Here is a 15,326-nt window from a genome sequence, read left to right as displayed (position 1 = left end):
CCTTGAAACGCCTGTGGGCAGCATCCCTATTAGTCATCATTTGACGTAATTCAGCTGTCAGCCATGGAGCAGGAGATTTTCTTACACGGATTGTGCGCACAGGTGCATGTTTGTCATAGAGGGCAGTGAGTTTATCACCAAGTTCATTAATTTTGCCGTCGATTGTGGGTTTTCTGATTATTTGATGCCATGAGATTTCTGAGCAATCGGCTGTTAGAGCGACAAGGTCAATACGTTTCATGTTTCTACAAGTTATGTAACGCGATTTGATCCTTGGGGGCTGCACAGAGTAGGCCAGGAATATTACATCATGTGCTGAGAGGCCAGGGGCCGATGTTTGACCAACATCTCTTACTTTGTCAGTCTGTTTCGTTGCGATTACGTCTATAAGAGTATGACTGTGCGCCGTATGGTGTGTAGGTTGTAATGGAAGAATGTTCATGCTATTGCAACTAAACAGTCTTCTTAGGTTTATTGCGGAGGGAGTGTCTCTTAGCAGGTCTATGTTCAAGTCACCCATTACGATGACATGTTCGTATTGACACTGAAGTGAATGTAATTCCGACTGGAAGGAACTCATTGAGCTTATTTTTGGCGGCTTATACACGACGCCAGTCAAGAATTTCCGACATTGTATATTTATTTCAATGAACATGAATTCAGCCTCTTTTTCTTCAGCAGGATTTGACGTACATAAGACTTTCGCTTTGAGATCTGTTCGTATATACGCGCCGACCCCGCCACCTCGCTTTTTTGATCTGTCTGCCCTAAGAAATGTGTACCCTGGGAGATGAAAAGATGCAGAGGATATGTGTGGTTTCAACCACGTTTCGGATAAGAGGATTACGTGGTAGTTTAGTTGGTTGAAGAGGAGGCTAAGTTCTTCGTAATGCGCAGGTAAAGACTGGATGTTGCAGTGAGCTGCTAAAAGCTCTGACACGTTCCGCTGAGCAGCCTGGAGTAGGGTGGCAGACTGGTTTGTCCCTTTGTTAGGCACTGCCTGCCGCGAGGGGCACTGGCCGCTGCTTCCGCCAAGTGACATAACACAGGGGTGTCCGAGATTTTGCACGCCCTGTTTGTGACACCGCGAGTGCCGAAAGAAAGGCGACTGCTAAATATTTCCTGAGGTGGCGGGAGTATAGAAAATGGATTAGTGGTATTCGGTGCAAGGAGAATATGACCACAATAGTGACGGCTGTGTGTCACTGTGTATCCTCTGTCGTAAGAGGAGAAATGTAATTAGCGTATTTGGAACAGCTTAGGGTGGAAATAAGGGAGAAGGGAGTGATTTAAGAGGCCGTTGCTGCTAGCAGAGAGAAGTAAGCTTAATAATTAATAGATTATCGTAGGAAGCTAGAGTTAAATTGAAATTTACTAAAGTGATACTGGTAGTGATTATCGTAGGAAGCTACAATTAGATTGAAATTTGCTAAAGTGATACTGATAGTGATTTTTGTTATGAAAAATTTAAACCAAAGAGATGGGTGATTAATGAAGTAAAGGAGAGACTAATAATTGCAATAGAACTATTTCAGAACGGAAGAGAATAAACCGAGAAAATGAAAAAAGTATTAGCAGTAACTAAAATTAAGTAATGGTTAGAGCTACAGACACAAAAAAATAGTGAAAAGTTAATACAGTTACAAAAACAATTAGTTGAAGGTACAAATATGGGTATAATTAAAAAATTAATAAAATTACAAGACTATATCTGAGTATTGGGGCTGTTACAATTGCAAATGGTGTTAAGTTTGCACTTTTGGCTCGAGTAGCTTCACTTAATACTATTCAGTTCTGTCATGTTTGTGACTGTCTTCTTTCCAGCTGCTGTCTTAATGATTACTCTGGCATCCTGAGTCCACACATTCTGAAGACCGAAATGGGATATGGCACTGTTTAAAATCTTTAGCCGTTCGTGTGTCAGATCTTCCCTTATTGTATGCCCTGTCCTTGCTAACTTCTTCTGCTGGGTAAAGATCTTTGCCCTTTTTCGGCACGAGACAAATTTAATTATTATTGGACGAGGTTTGGTGGCACCTGGTAGTTTTCGTCCCACCCGATGGCTCCCGTCAATGTCTGCCTTGGTCACTTCAACGCCTAATTTTTCACGCGCAACCTGTATAAGCAGGTTGTCCGTGTCTTCTTCCTTATTTTCTAATACTCCAAACAGTCGTAGACTATTTCGCCTTTGGTACTGTTCTAGTTCGTCAGTTGCGGCAGATAGCTTCACTTCCAACTCTCGTGCCTTTTTCTCGTATTCAGACACAGACTTTTTTAGTGCTGTAATTTCGGCAGTATTGGCCTCAACAGTTTCACGCATTTTGGCCAATACTGCTGCCGTTACAGTATCTGATATAGTGCCTGCTATCAGATCGAGATTGTTTTTATCGCGAAGCGCAGCGTTTACCTCAGAGCGGACCAGCTCCGCTATACCGGGAGCCGCGGCCGCACCTTCCGCCAAGAGCGGGCCCGCCGCACCTGCTGCTTCCCCGCTGCTGGACGCGCTGCTGTTCACTCTTCTGTTTACCATTTTCTCGAAGATATTGGCGGAGCACAGAAAAAAATAGCACTACTGCACAGAACACTGTTGTTTTCACGATTACCACTTGTACTAGACAACACCACCTGCGAGAACACCTTCGAATTCAACTAAATTTCGCGAGCCGAACTTAACACGTGTTACACTGCAGCCGCCATGACAGAGTCTCGCCGAGAAAATCGGACATCTTTAATAAATAATAAATGATAATAATAAATAGAAGTACAGTAACTACGAAATACGGGAAAATACAGGTATCTAAACATTTTAAATATCTTGGTGAACTAATTCAGCCTGTGGCAAAAGGTCATCCAGCCTGCAGGGCTAGAATACAAAAACTAGAGACAGCAACTCACTACTGCAGACAAATGTATTCAAAAAAATGTATATCCAAAAACATTAAACTCAGACACTACCAGACTGTCATTAGACCGCAGATACTATATGCATCAGAAACACTGGCAAACTTTACATACGCAGAACAGATAGAAAATCGTGAAAGAAGAATTGTGAGGACAATTCTTGGACACAGGAAAATAACAGATGATCAAGGCAAGCCTGTATACAGACTAAAAAGCAACAAAGAAGTGTATACGAAGTGCAGTAAAATTACAGACGAAATTAGAAAAAGAAGATGCTCCTTTTATGCTCACATCATGAGGATGAACCCGAATAGGCTTACAAAACAAATATTTTCGTACATCGCAAATCTAAAAAATAAAAATTTATGGTTTATCAACACAGAAAGAGATCTAAAAGAAATGGACATAGATCAGGAAACAATATTTAACAGAAACCTTTTTTGAAAAAAACTGAATTCATTCACGGGTTTCGGTGTGAAAATTAAGAAGATTTGTGGAACTAAATGGTCTGAAGAGACAAAAGCCGCCTTCAGCGCAAGAATGAAAGAAGTGTGGACTGAGAGAAAGAAGACTTCCCAGAAGCGCAAGAAATAACTGTTTTCACGGTCTTTAACGGCCAAATTTGTATAATAATAATAATAATAATAGAAGTACAGTTTTCGAGACATTATCGTGTTGGAATTTGAATTTGGCGCAATTTTCTACTGGAGGTACACCTATAATAATAATAATAATAATAAATGATTATAAATGGCGATGAATGATAATGAATGTTAATAAATGATAATGAATAATAATAAAGAAAAGTAAGGTTTTCCAGTCATTATTGTGCTGGAATTTGAATTTGGATGGAATTTTCTAGTGGAGGTAGGTCGACAATAATAAATAATAATAATTGATAATAAATGATAATGAATGATAATAAATAATAATAAATGATAATGAATGTTAATAAACGATAATCAATAATAATGAATAATAATAAAGACAAGTATGGTTTTGGTTGCATTATCCTGTTGAAATTCAAACTTCTCACCATTTTATCTTCTGGAGGCTTAGGTTAGTGGATGTAGCCCAATTGGTCTATTTTCGCGCCAAAATTCAAAATTCCCGCCATTTTTTCTGAAGGTTTGGTTAGTGGACAAAGCACAATTGGCCTATTTTCCCGCCAAAAGTCGCCATCTTGGATGACGTCATGCGCTGTTGCCAAGTCTACATGCCGCCATCTTGGGTGACGTCAGCGCCGCCATCTTGAATAAATTTAGCAACAATGCAGCTTGTCATGACACATACTAAGCCCCACTACTCACAACCACCTCAAAGACCGAATTCAGCGAGTTTTAGTTGAATGGACCGTGATATTTGAGTAGTGTGTGTGTGTGTGTGTGTGTGTGTGTGTGTGTGTGTGTGTGTGTGTGTCTGCCCGTCGAAGTGACTTCATGGCAATAAGTCGTCAGTCGACGTTTTATACTGGGATCTTTCCCGTGCCCAACTTGAGTGGGGATGACCATTGGTTGGTCATTCGATCGGTCGTCGCAGCGTACGACTTGCATTTGGTCTTCAAATGGCCCTGAGCACTATGCGACTTAACTCCTGAGGTCATCAGTCGCCTAGAACTTGGAACTAATTAAACCTAACTAACCCAAGGACACCACACACATCCATGTCCGAGGCAGGATTTGAACCTGCAACCGTAGCGGTCGCTCGGCTCCAGACTGTAGCGCCTAGAACCGCACGGCCACTCCGGCCGGCTTGCATTTGGTCTTTCGACCGCTTCTGGCTTCTCTGTGTTTGTGCCAACTTATAATTCGTCCATGTTGTACTACATGACTGGTTTTAGTGTTGTGAGTTGTTGGTGAAATTGGTTTCCTGGATCTGTGTGTATCTTGTGGTTTTGAATGTGTAGTTATTTTAATGCTATTTGCGTACTGAATATGGAGAGGAGTTGCGAACGGACATCAGTTCGGTTGGGGCACAACAGCGAGCAGGTCCGTGCAGCGCGAGGACAAGCCTGGGTTGCTGGCGGCGTGCTGCCTCTGCCGGATTGAGGGGGGGTAACGGCGAGAGCGACGACTTCGTTGCACACTGAACCCTGGACGTTTAAGTTGAGTAATTCTGCTAATTCAACCCCGACTGTTCTGAGATCTCGCCTTTGGTCGGCGGGTTGTTGCTCCCGGGGCCGCTGGGCCTGGCGGCAACGAGTGAAGTTTTTCGAGGCGGTGTAATATTGAAGCCATCTTTCTCTCTTTGTTATTCATCATTGAATTTAGTATTATTCTTATTAGTGAAGCGCAAAAAGCGGTATTTTCTGCCTTGTAGCCGTTAACGCCCCAGTTACCTGATGGTTAGCATACTTTTCTGCCAGTGTACCGTCCCTCGTCGTGTTGATGCTGTCCGACACGGCGTGTAGTTCGACAGCCTCTTGTATTGTACTGTACATGTTTTTTTTTGGAGGTCTGCCTTGGTTCTAGAGTTTCCTTCGACCTTGGTTGTTTTCTGAAGACGTAGTGTAGTCTGTCTCTTCACTCTTCCCTAAAAATATTCCATCGTTGTACCTGTGATCGGACGTTACGCGGATTGTTTTGTCGGTCGGTCGGCGCTTAAGCTGCCGCTAGTTGAGTTGCCAGCCTGTTACCTGAGTACAACTCTTGGCTGCCTGTCTCACCTTACCATATGTTTGGGTTATCTTCGCAGACCGACCCTTGGAAAACTTGCTGAGAACCGCTTGGCCTGATTCCTTATATTGTGATGTTGTTTTAAGGGTATGTGTAATTTTCTAATTTTTTTGGTGTGGCCTTCAACCGAGCAATAATTTCACTTCTTTCGTGATAAGGCCTTCAGCCGTGTTACAGTAAGTTTTTTTAAGCAAAGTTGTTTTAATAGCAAGGTATTTATTTTAAAAGTGCTATTTGGAATTGTTTTCCCTAATTTCTAATTCAGGCCTTCAACAGTTTGTTATTTGATATTGTTTGTGGCCTTCAGCCGAGTAATAAATTCACGTCTTTTATAATAAGGCTTCCAGCGTGTTTCAATAAGTTTTTTTTAAAGCAAACTTGCTTTAAAAGCAAAGTTTTTGTTGAAATGTGTGCTATTTGGAATTGAACTTCTATTTCAGGACTTCATCTAACGACCGGGAGAGCGGTGTGCTGACCCCATGCCCCTCCTATCCGTTTCCTCCTCCGAGGATGACACGGCGGTCGGATGGTCCCGGTAGGCCACTCGTGGCCTGAAGACGGAGTGCTTTTTCAGGACTTCAGCCATTTGTTGTTCGACGTTATTGTTGGTGGCCTCCGGCCAAAATTGTGGAATTTTTTTCTGTGATAAGGCCTTCAGCCGTCATACAGTCAATTGTGTCTTTTAAGAGATTGTTTTAAAATTTTGTTTCTTTAAATAAATTTTGCGTATTTGTTGTGCAACCGAGAGTAACTGATTACGGCCCCATCCACAATCGTAAACTGATCCTGCCCCATCCTGAGAAACTCAGTTCTCAAAGTTAATGAAGTTAAAACAATCGTTATCAGTTGTTCGTGAAGCACTCAGCCAATTCGAAAGGACCAACACTTGCCGAAACACAACCTTCAAGGAACTTCCTTTCCGGATGAGCCGGCCTTGGTGGCCGAGCGGTTCTAGGCACTTCAGTCCGGAAGCGCGCTACTGCTACGGTCGCAGGTTCGAATCCTGCCTCGGGAATGGAAGTGTGTGATGTCCTTAGGTTAGTTACGTTTAAGTAGTTCTAAGTTCTAGGGGACTGATGACCTCAGATGTTAAGTCCCATAGTGCTCAGAGCACTCCAGATGAAAATATGCTCGGAACATGGCTCGACGAGCTCATTGCCTCAAAACGCGTTGTTTCTAGAGTCGCCTTGGCAGACGTAAATAGTAAAGGAGAATGTACACTACTGGCCATTAAAATTGCTACATCAAGGAGAAATGCAGATGATAAACGGGTATTCATTGGATAAATATATTATACTAGAACTGACATAAGATTACATTTTCACGCAATTTCGCAATTTGGGTGCATAGATCCTGAGAAATCAGTACCCAGAACAACCACCTATGGCCGTAATAACGGCCTTGATACGCCTGGGCATTGACTCAAACAGAGCTTGGGTGGCGTGTACAGGTACAGCTGCCCATGCAGCTTCAACACGATACCACAGTTCATTAGTGACTGGCGTATTCTGACGAGCCAGTTGCTCGACCTCCATTGACCAGATGTTTTCAGTTGGTGAGACATCTGGAGAATGTGCTGGCCAGGGCAGCAGTCGAACATTTTCTGTATCCAGAAAGGCCCGTACAGGACCTGCGACATGCAATCGTACATTATCCTGCTGAAATATAGGGTTTCGCAGGGATCGAATGAAGGGTAGAGCTACGGGTCGCAACACATCTGAAATGTAACGTCCACTATTCAAAGTGCCGTCAATGCGAACAAGAGGTGACCGAGACGGGTAACCAATGGCACCCCATACCATCACGCCGGGTGATACGCCAGTATGGCGATTACGAATACACGCTTGCAATGTGCGTTCACCGCGATCTCGCCAAACACGGATGCGACCATCATGATGCTGCAAACAGAATCTGGATTAATCAGAAAAAATGACGTTTTGCCATTTGTGCACCCATGTTCGTCGTTGAGTACACCATTGCAGGCGCTCCTGTCTGTGATGCAACGTCAAGGGTTACCGCAGCCGTGGTCTCCGAGCTGATAGTCCATCCTGCTGCAAACGTCATCGAACTGTTCGTGCAGATGGTTGTTGCCTAGCAAACTTTCCCATCTGTTGACTCAGGGATCGAGACGTGGCTGCACGATCCGTTACAGCCACGCGGATAAGATGCCTGTCATCTCGACTGCTAGTGATACGAGGCCGTTGGGATCCAGCAGGGCGAACCCACCGATTCCATATTTTGCTAACAGTCGTTGGATCTCGACCAACGCGAGCAGCAATGTCGCAATACGATAAACCGCAATCGCTATAGGTTACAATCCGACCTTTATCAATGTCGGAAACGTGATGGTACGCATTTCTCCTCCTTACACGAAGCATCACAACAACGTTTCACCAGGCAACGGCCGGTCAACTGCTGTTTATGTATGAGAAATCGGTTGGAAACTGTCCTCATGTCAGCACGTTGTTGGTGTCGCCACCTGCGCCAACCTTGTGTGAATGCTCTGAAAAGCTAATCATTTGCATATCACAGCATCTTCTTCCTGTCGGTTAAATTTCGTGTCTGTAGAATGTCATCTTCGTGGTGTAGCAATTTTAATGGCCAGTAGTGTATTACTGGGGACTATATTCCCTGTTATGTGTATCTGTTATGTCTGTCACATTTATGAAAAAACGCTACGAAGTTAAGTATTCACTCAAAAGATTTCCTGTTGAATACCTCACACTCCAACCCCTCAATGCTTATAAGTAATATATCTGAATAAACGTTCGCTGATATAGTTCATGCTTCAGTTAGCTAGCTACACTGTAGCCCATTAGGGCCTGCATTACAATGTCGTTTATGCAGACCGTCATAGTAATGAACCTGTTGTGCACTTAATTCAACAGTGTTGGAGGCAGAGAGCATGCTTGAAAGGCGACTTCGGCTATGAAGCGCATTTTTCGTCGCTTCGCAACCGCGGGACGCCAGCTACATATTCTGGTAGAGGGCGTTTTGTAGTTATTCCTGACTGTGTTGGAATCGAAGTTTATGACGTGGTCGGTGCAGACGTGTTCTCCTTCATTATATGCGTGCTCACAGTCATGCTCAAGTTCAAATCAAATGTCTCTGAGCACTATGGGACTTAACATCTGAGGTCATCAGTCTCCTAGAACTTAGAACTATTTAAACCTAACTAACATAAGGACATCACACACATCCATTCCCGAGGCAGGATTCGAACCTGCGACAGTAGCAGTAGCGCGGTTCCGGACTGAAGTGCCTAGAACCGCTCGGCCACCGCGGCCGGCTCATCCGGAAAGCAAGTTCCTTGAAGGTTGTTCGATAGAGGGCGAAAAGAGGAAAACCTGAGGGAGTACGATCAGGTGAATAAGGTGGCTGTGGAATGACCTCTCAACCCAACTTCTGTATAGTGTTTTTTGTTGGTCTAGCAGTATGTGGGCCGGCGTTATAGTGGAGTAGCATCACTTCACGCAGTGTTCCTGGTCGTTGTTCATGGACTGCGTTAGCAAGACGTCTCATTTGTTGACAATAAATGTCAGCAGTGGCGGTTACACCTCGGGAAAGCAATTCGTAGTACACCACACCATCGCTGTTCCGCCAGATGCGTAACATTATCTCTTGTGGAAGCACACAGGTCTTTGGTCGGAGAATTGCTGCTTTGTTTGGGCTCAACCATTCCTTTCTTTTCCTTATGTTAGCATAAAGACACCATTTCTCGTGACCAGTAACGATACAGTATAGGAATGGCCGGTGTTGTTCACGAGCCAATTGACAACGAGCAAGCAAAGGTGCACATGTGATCACCTGCTGATTTTTGTGATTTTGGGTTAGAGTATGTTGTACCCATACACCCAGTTTTTGAGCATTCCTCTCTGCATGAAAATGTAGCACGATGATGGAATGATCACATTTCATCACATTTCGCCAGCACTCTAGTACACTGACGTGAATCATTGCGGATTAAATGTGTTCAAGCGATGTCCATCAAACCCCGAAGGTCTTCCTGAACGTTGCTAATGTCAAAACGATTCTCCATAAAACGAGAAAACGATTTTCTTGCCTTGCTCTGTTGAGTGGCATTATTCCCCTTACATGGTGCAAATGTCTCTGGCTGCCTCAGTTGCTGTCACCCCTAGACTGAACTCATACAGAAGGATACGAGTATGTCGGATATGCATTTCTCCACTTGGCACTCCATTTTCTAGCGCCCACACCTCCACTCACTGTCTCCAGTTGACAAAATGACCATATGTAAACTCAAACAGCGACAGCGAACTGCGAATAAAAAATGATTAACGATAAGTAAACTCATAGCAACCGGAATACCAACATGCAAAGCGCAAACGCTACGAATTTATGTACCAACCGAGTATAAACGAAAAGAAATGTGCGGGTGTACACAAAGAAAACGACGAACACAAAGCGCGCACCAAACACACTACAGCATCGGATCCAGAACAGCACCAACAAACTGACGCAAAACAGCCCCTTATGTCGGACACACACATCGTAAAAATCGTTCAGGTCAACAATAAGACCAGACACACTGTTGAACTCGCAAACCATCAAAACACCACACAGCACAATAAGCGGAAGCAGGCAGACTGCAAACAATTGACGGCAAACGCATTAAAAAAAAAAAAAAAAAAAAGAAAAGATTATATGATGTGACAAAAAGTAATGGAGATTCCAAGCCAGTACGTTTTGTATTGTATCATGGAACTACACTCATGCTCACTACAAAAATCATACGCAAGACATCAGTTTTCATAACAGAAGAATGACTTTAAAATCTTCAACAAGCCAGCAGTCGGCAACTGTAGAATTATGGATACAATAGGAATCATACAGACAACCAGTTGCACGTCGAAAGTTTATTCAAACGTTTACCTAGGTTTCAACAGATGTAAACCTATCTTCCTCGGAAAAAGTAATAATACCTGTTACATATTGTATGAAAAGAGAAACGAAGTTATAAGTCTTAGTCAACAGTAAAATGATTCAGTAGCGAATGTTTCGCAGTTGAGAACGACTGCTGCTAAGCTTCCCTGTGAGCTCGGTTCTCTCTCATTTTTACTTTCGCGGTCAGTTCGCGAGATTTCCCTATGAGAAAGCAATATGTTGGTTGACTCTATAAATGCTATGACATAGCAGTGAGGCTTAATCTGTTGTGTCTAGACAAGACAGCCTAGACACAATGAGAGGAAGCCGAAAGGCACGCGCTTAAACTCACGCAGGCTGGCGTGAGGTCTGAAACAGGATACGTAATGAATGCTATAAAGAAAAGTACGTAGCTTCTGGAATACTTAACTTTAATCCACAATTGTAGAACATCGCTCTTGATGATACATGCTTCATATAATAAATATCAATTGAATACGGCGCCTTGCTAGGTCGTAGCAAATAACTTAGCTGAAGGCTATGCTAACTATTGTCTCGGCAAATGAGATCTTATTTGTCAGTGAACTGTAGCTAGCTACGTCGGCTGTGCAACTGGGGCGAGTGATAGTACGTCTCTCTAGACCTGCCGTGTGGTGGCGCTCGGTCTGCTATCACTGACAGTGGCGACACGCGGGTCCGACGTATACTACCGGACCGCGACCGATTTAAAAGCTACCACCTAGCAAGTGTGGTGTCTGGCGGCGACACCACATAATCAACAGTAAAAGTGATTCACGTAAAATCTACAGCAGGCGTGCATCATACATACAAAACAGACTAAAATGACTGTGTCGCCAAAGATGGAAACAGCAGCTAACAAAACAATCTCTTGAAAAAGATGACAGCACCCCAAAATTTGCACCGAGCCAGATGCAGCAGACCACAAATGACACAAAAGAGGCGACGCAACGTATACCAACCACAGACAAAGGAGAAACTAATCAAAAACCACAAAACGCGGAAGTACAACGAGGAGACAGTCACAAAATCTAGCAAAACTGCTTCTATGACAATAGGACCCTACAGCAGAAATTGAGTATTAACGACTTCGAGCAGCTAAACATCTTTCAAAGCGACCAGCGTTTTATAACGCGCAAAATGAACCCGAAAGGGATCACATTATACTTCCTCTCTAGCAAACAATCATACGAAATGATCTTATTAAAGGTTGAAAATTTCCTGTTTGATCCCAGGGTACTGCTTGCAGTCATAGGAAAATAGTGTGTACGGAGACCAGAAGGGTTCAACCTGCACCAAATGTACAGAGTCCTTGGGAGCGCGTGCGGCAGCATAGTGTTCGATCTGAACAGGACGGGCACGAAATGCTTTGTGTTATGTATGAGGCAGAACTATGGGCCTCATGGAAAGAGGGTGACCCGGCTGAATCACGCAATTTGACTCTTAGTCTCATCACGAGGTGTGGCCATTAATTGCACGCGTTGATCATGTACGCTGACGTGAGGATCAATGAACTATACTTGATACTTGACGGGAGGTATCTGGAACATCTTAGGTGATTAGAAAGTTAGTAGACAGGACTACAATTAAATACTTGGCTTTAATTCAGCATCAGCGGTGAACGTCGATCTTAACTTTGTACAATAATATTTACAAGTGCAGTTATAGACTGAACTGCGAATACTTCTTTACAATTCTGATTGCTTCACACACATAGATCAATTGTCAATGCATAAACTGTATGTGGCGCCTGGCTAGGTTGTAGCTACTGACTTAGCTGAAGGCTATGCTAACAAGTGTCTCTGCAAATGAGATCTCTGAAGCTATAACAAGTCAACCATTCCTATTAAAGTCGGCCGTAGAACTGGCCAGTGCGCTAGCTTGTCTCGTAACACCAGCCGAGTGGTGGCGCTCGGTCTGCTAGCGTCAACAGTGGCGACTTGCGGGTCCGAAATGTACTGACGGACCGCGGCCGATTTGAAGCCTACAACCTAGCCATTGTGGTGTCTTGCGGTGACACCACACTTTGTTTTCAACAAGCACCCATGATGCTGTTCTACGTAAATGCTGTGCACAGTGCTGTTGTGAATGTGGAGCTGGAACAGGTGGCGGACGAGGAGAGGTAAGGCGTGGCGTGCTTGCAGGAGCCGCGCACAGACAATGGACGGCTGGGGGTATAATAAGGGGAGGCAGCGCTACAGATTTACGCTGTACATTGCTCTGAAGCCGGCGTCGCCATGTCAGTAGCCCCTAAACAATATTTCCTTCTCAAAGCGTCCAACCAGATCGCTCTTAGAGTTGCATTGATAGTGAAGTGTTCCATGCCCTCTTTTGCATGTCACCTCTCATTTTCATCAATTTTATTAATGTTCTATTTCACTGCACGGTGGTAACAGACCGAATGAGGTTATTGTAATGAGAGTATTTGTACTGAGAGCGCAAAATCACTTGATTCCTATGCATGTTGGGTTACTTCCCTGTGTGGCCTGTGCGAGGCGAGCATCGGAGGACACAGCACATCGCGTTTCCGATTGGAGGCTGTACATCTCCGAATACTGAGAGGGTCGTACAATGGGTTTAAGCGCCTGGCGGAACGACTGACGCCGGTCGAGTTTCGCCTATTGTATGCAGGGCGAAACGACCTGCGAGTCGTTTTGAGTGCCGCCGAAGTTTATGTGTATACAGTTCCGGTGCGTCCGGAACGATGACTCCTGGCACCAACTGACTGCATTGTCCTCTTGATTCTCAGAATACTTGTGGACTGTGCCCTGCTGGGTGCGACTGTCTGGCATCGGATGGCCGGTGGTCTGGTTTTCGTAGCTGGTCAAATGGCAAGTTCAGTGCCCTCAGCTGAAAAGCAGAGGCATGATTGGTCAACTTAAACTGAGGCTAGTTGACGCCATGAAGCCCTGCTCTAAATTGGCGTAGCTGGTCAAACGGCAAGTTCAGTGCCCTCAGCTGAATAGTTGAGGCATGATTGGTCAACTTAAACCGAGGCTAGTTGACGCCATGAAGCCCTGCAGAACTAGCACTCCTGAAAGAAAGGATATTGCGGACACATGGCTTAGCCACAGCCTGGGGGATGTTTCCAGAGTGAGATTTTCACTCTGCAGCGGAGTGTGCGCTGATATGAAACTTCCTGGCAGATTAAAACTTCTGTAAAGTTTGGAAGGTAGGAGACGAGATACTGGCAAAAGTAAAGGTGTGAGGATGGGGCGTAGGCGTGCTTGGGTAGCTCAGTTGGTAGAGCACTTGCCCTCGAAAGGCAAAGGTCCTGAGTTCGAGTCTCGGTCTGGCACACAGTTTTAATCTGCCAGGAAGTTTCATATCAGCGCAAACTCCGCTGCAGAGTGAATATCTCATTCTGGATCCAATTTCGTGTTGTTTATTATGATAAGGTTCTGTTTTTTTTCTCTGAGTAGATTACGATTTTTATTAAATTATTGTGAGTGTGCCCTCCTTATTTTACCAACTAGCAGGGTCCACCATCATTTCCCTTCGTTACTGTTGTGCGCATAATTGATTAAGTGGTAGGTAAGGAGGGGGTCAAGCGCATGTCTCGTTCTCATGCAAAATTCGTGACAATTAAAGAGGTACAAACTCTTCTCCACCCCGACACCTCACAATAGGAAATATAAAGTCAAATTACAGAAATAAAACCATTGCAGTAAAAGTAACCAGCGCAACTAAAATTCATGCATATTACAGAAAATACCGCGTGAAAAAGTCCACTTACAAATGAAATGAGATTCCTGTACCCTTTAGGTTATAATCTTAACAACTTGTACACCTGTAAATGATGCATGCTTTTTTGATCAAAACACGTCCACCAGAAGCTGGTGTTTGGGACTACTAACGTGGTGGACGTCGTCTTCAAGTTTGTGACATCATGACAACCCCCCGTATTATGCCTCAAAGGGTCTCGCAAACAACTCAACAGTGATCACAAAGGGCACCGATCCAGAGGCTGCGATAGTATTAGTCAACGAGCAGTGGACTGCGACAAAGACTTCACAACTGTGCTCTGACCACGTAGTAACGGTCGTAGTAGGTACAGGGAATGATGCGTGGGTAATTTCGTCAATTAATGCGCATTTCTCATGCGAGATCCATCCGTACGGAGAATGGATAAAGAGAATTGCACAACACGAACGACATGAAACGTTAATCATCACTGCAGATAACGAACAATCAGCACTACGGCATTCATTAAGAATACACGGGATCGCTGCATTAATGACAAGATAGACACGAGCAAAATACATGTGCTTAATAGGGTGGGTCAACCGCACACATACAACAACAGGGCGGGAGCTAAGCCAAACACTGACATTACAGCAGAAAATGTAAAAATCTGTCGGGCTCATTACATCTTGGGAGGTAAACGACGGGTATACACACAGTGATCACATTGTCATATTCACAAACATTGTCATATTCACAAACATTGACACTCACACGACACTAGAAACACACAAGTGGTTTCCGTTTAGTAACTCAAATTGACAGAAATTTTATGTCTTTGTAATTACGCACAATCGTTCACAGATTGAAGATAGCATTGACCGTAAGATACTTAGATTGACGAATATCATGCGAAAGGCACAATATAAAAGCAGTTCCAACAGTGAAAGTAAAATTCTCTGTTCGAAGGGATTCAGTAGACTCAAAAGGGATCGAGAACCAAACACAAATATTACCAGAGGGCGGTAAATGCTGGAGAGAAACAAATACGACTAGAACAGTCTAGGGAAGCGAAGCTACGATACAAGGTCCTGCTACTGCAAACAGAGACACCATTGGGACGAGACTGTTGAAACATATCCATTAGATCTCTCTCACGGTATT

General features: G+C 44.0%; 1 non-coding gene across 1 annotated transcript; it reads left to right on the top strand.

Moving 5' to 3' along the window:
* The first annotated feature begins 13,702 nt into the window (after positions 1 to 13,702).
* Positions 13,703 to 13,777, top strand: Trnas-cga. Its single transcript has one exon. It is a non-coding gene; the product is annotated as a tRNA-Ser (tRNA).
* Positions 13,778 to 15,326: the final 1,549 nt, after the last annotated feature.

This window comes from Schistocerca piceifrons, chromosome 5, assembly GCF_021461385.2.
Source record: "Schistocerca piceifrons isolate TAMUIC-IGC-003096 chromosome 5, iqSchPice1.1, whole genome shotgun sequence".
In the NCBI taxonomy this organism is placed as follows: Eukaryota; Metazoa; Arthropoda; class Insecta; order Orthoptera; family Acrididae; genus Schistocerca; species Schistocerca piceifrons.
The sequence above is the reverse complement of the archived record's forward strand: the minus strand, read 5'-3'. Positions and strand labels throughout refer to the sequence as shown.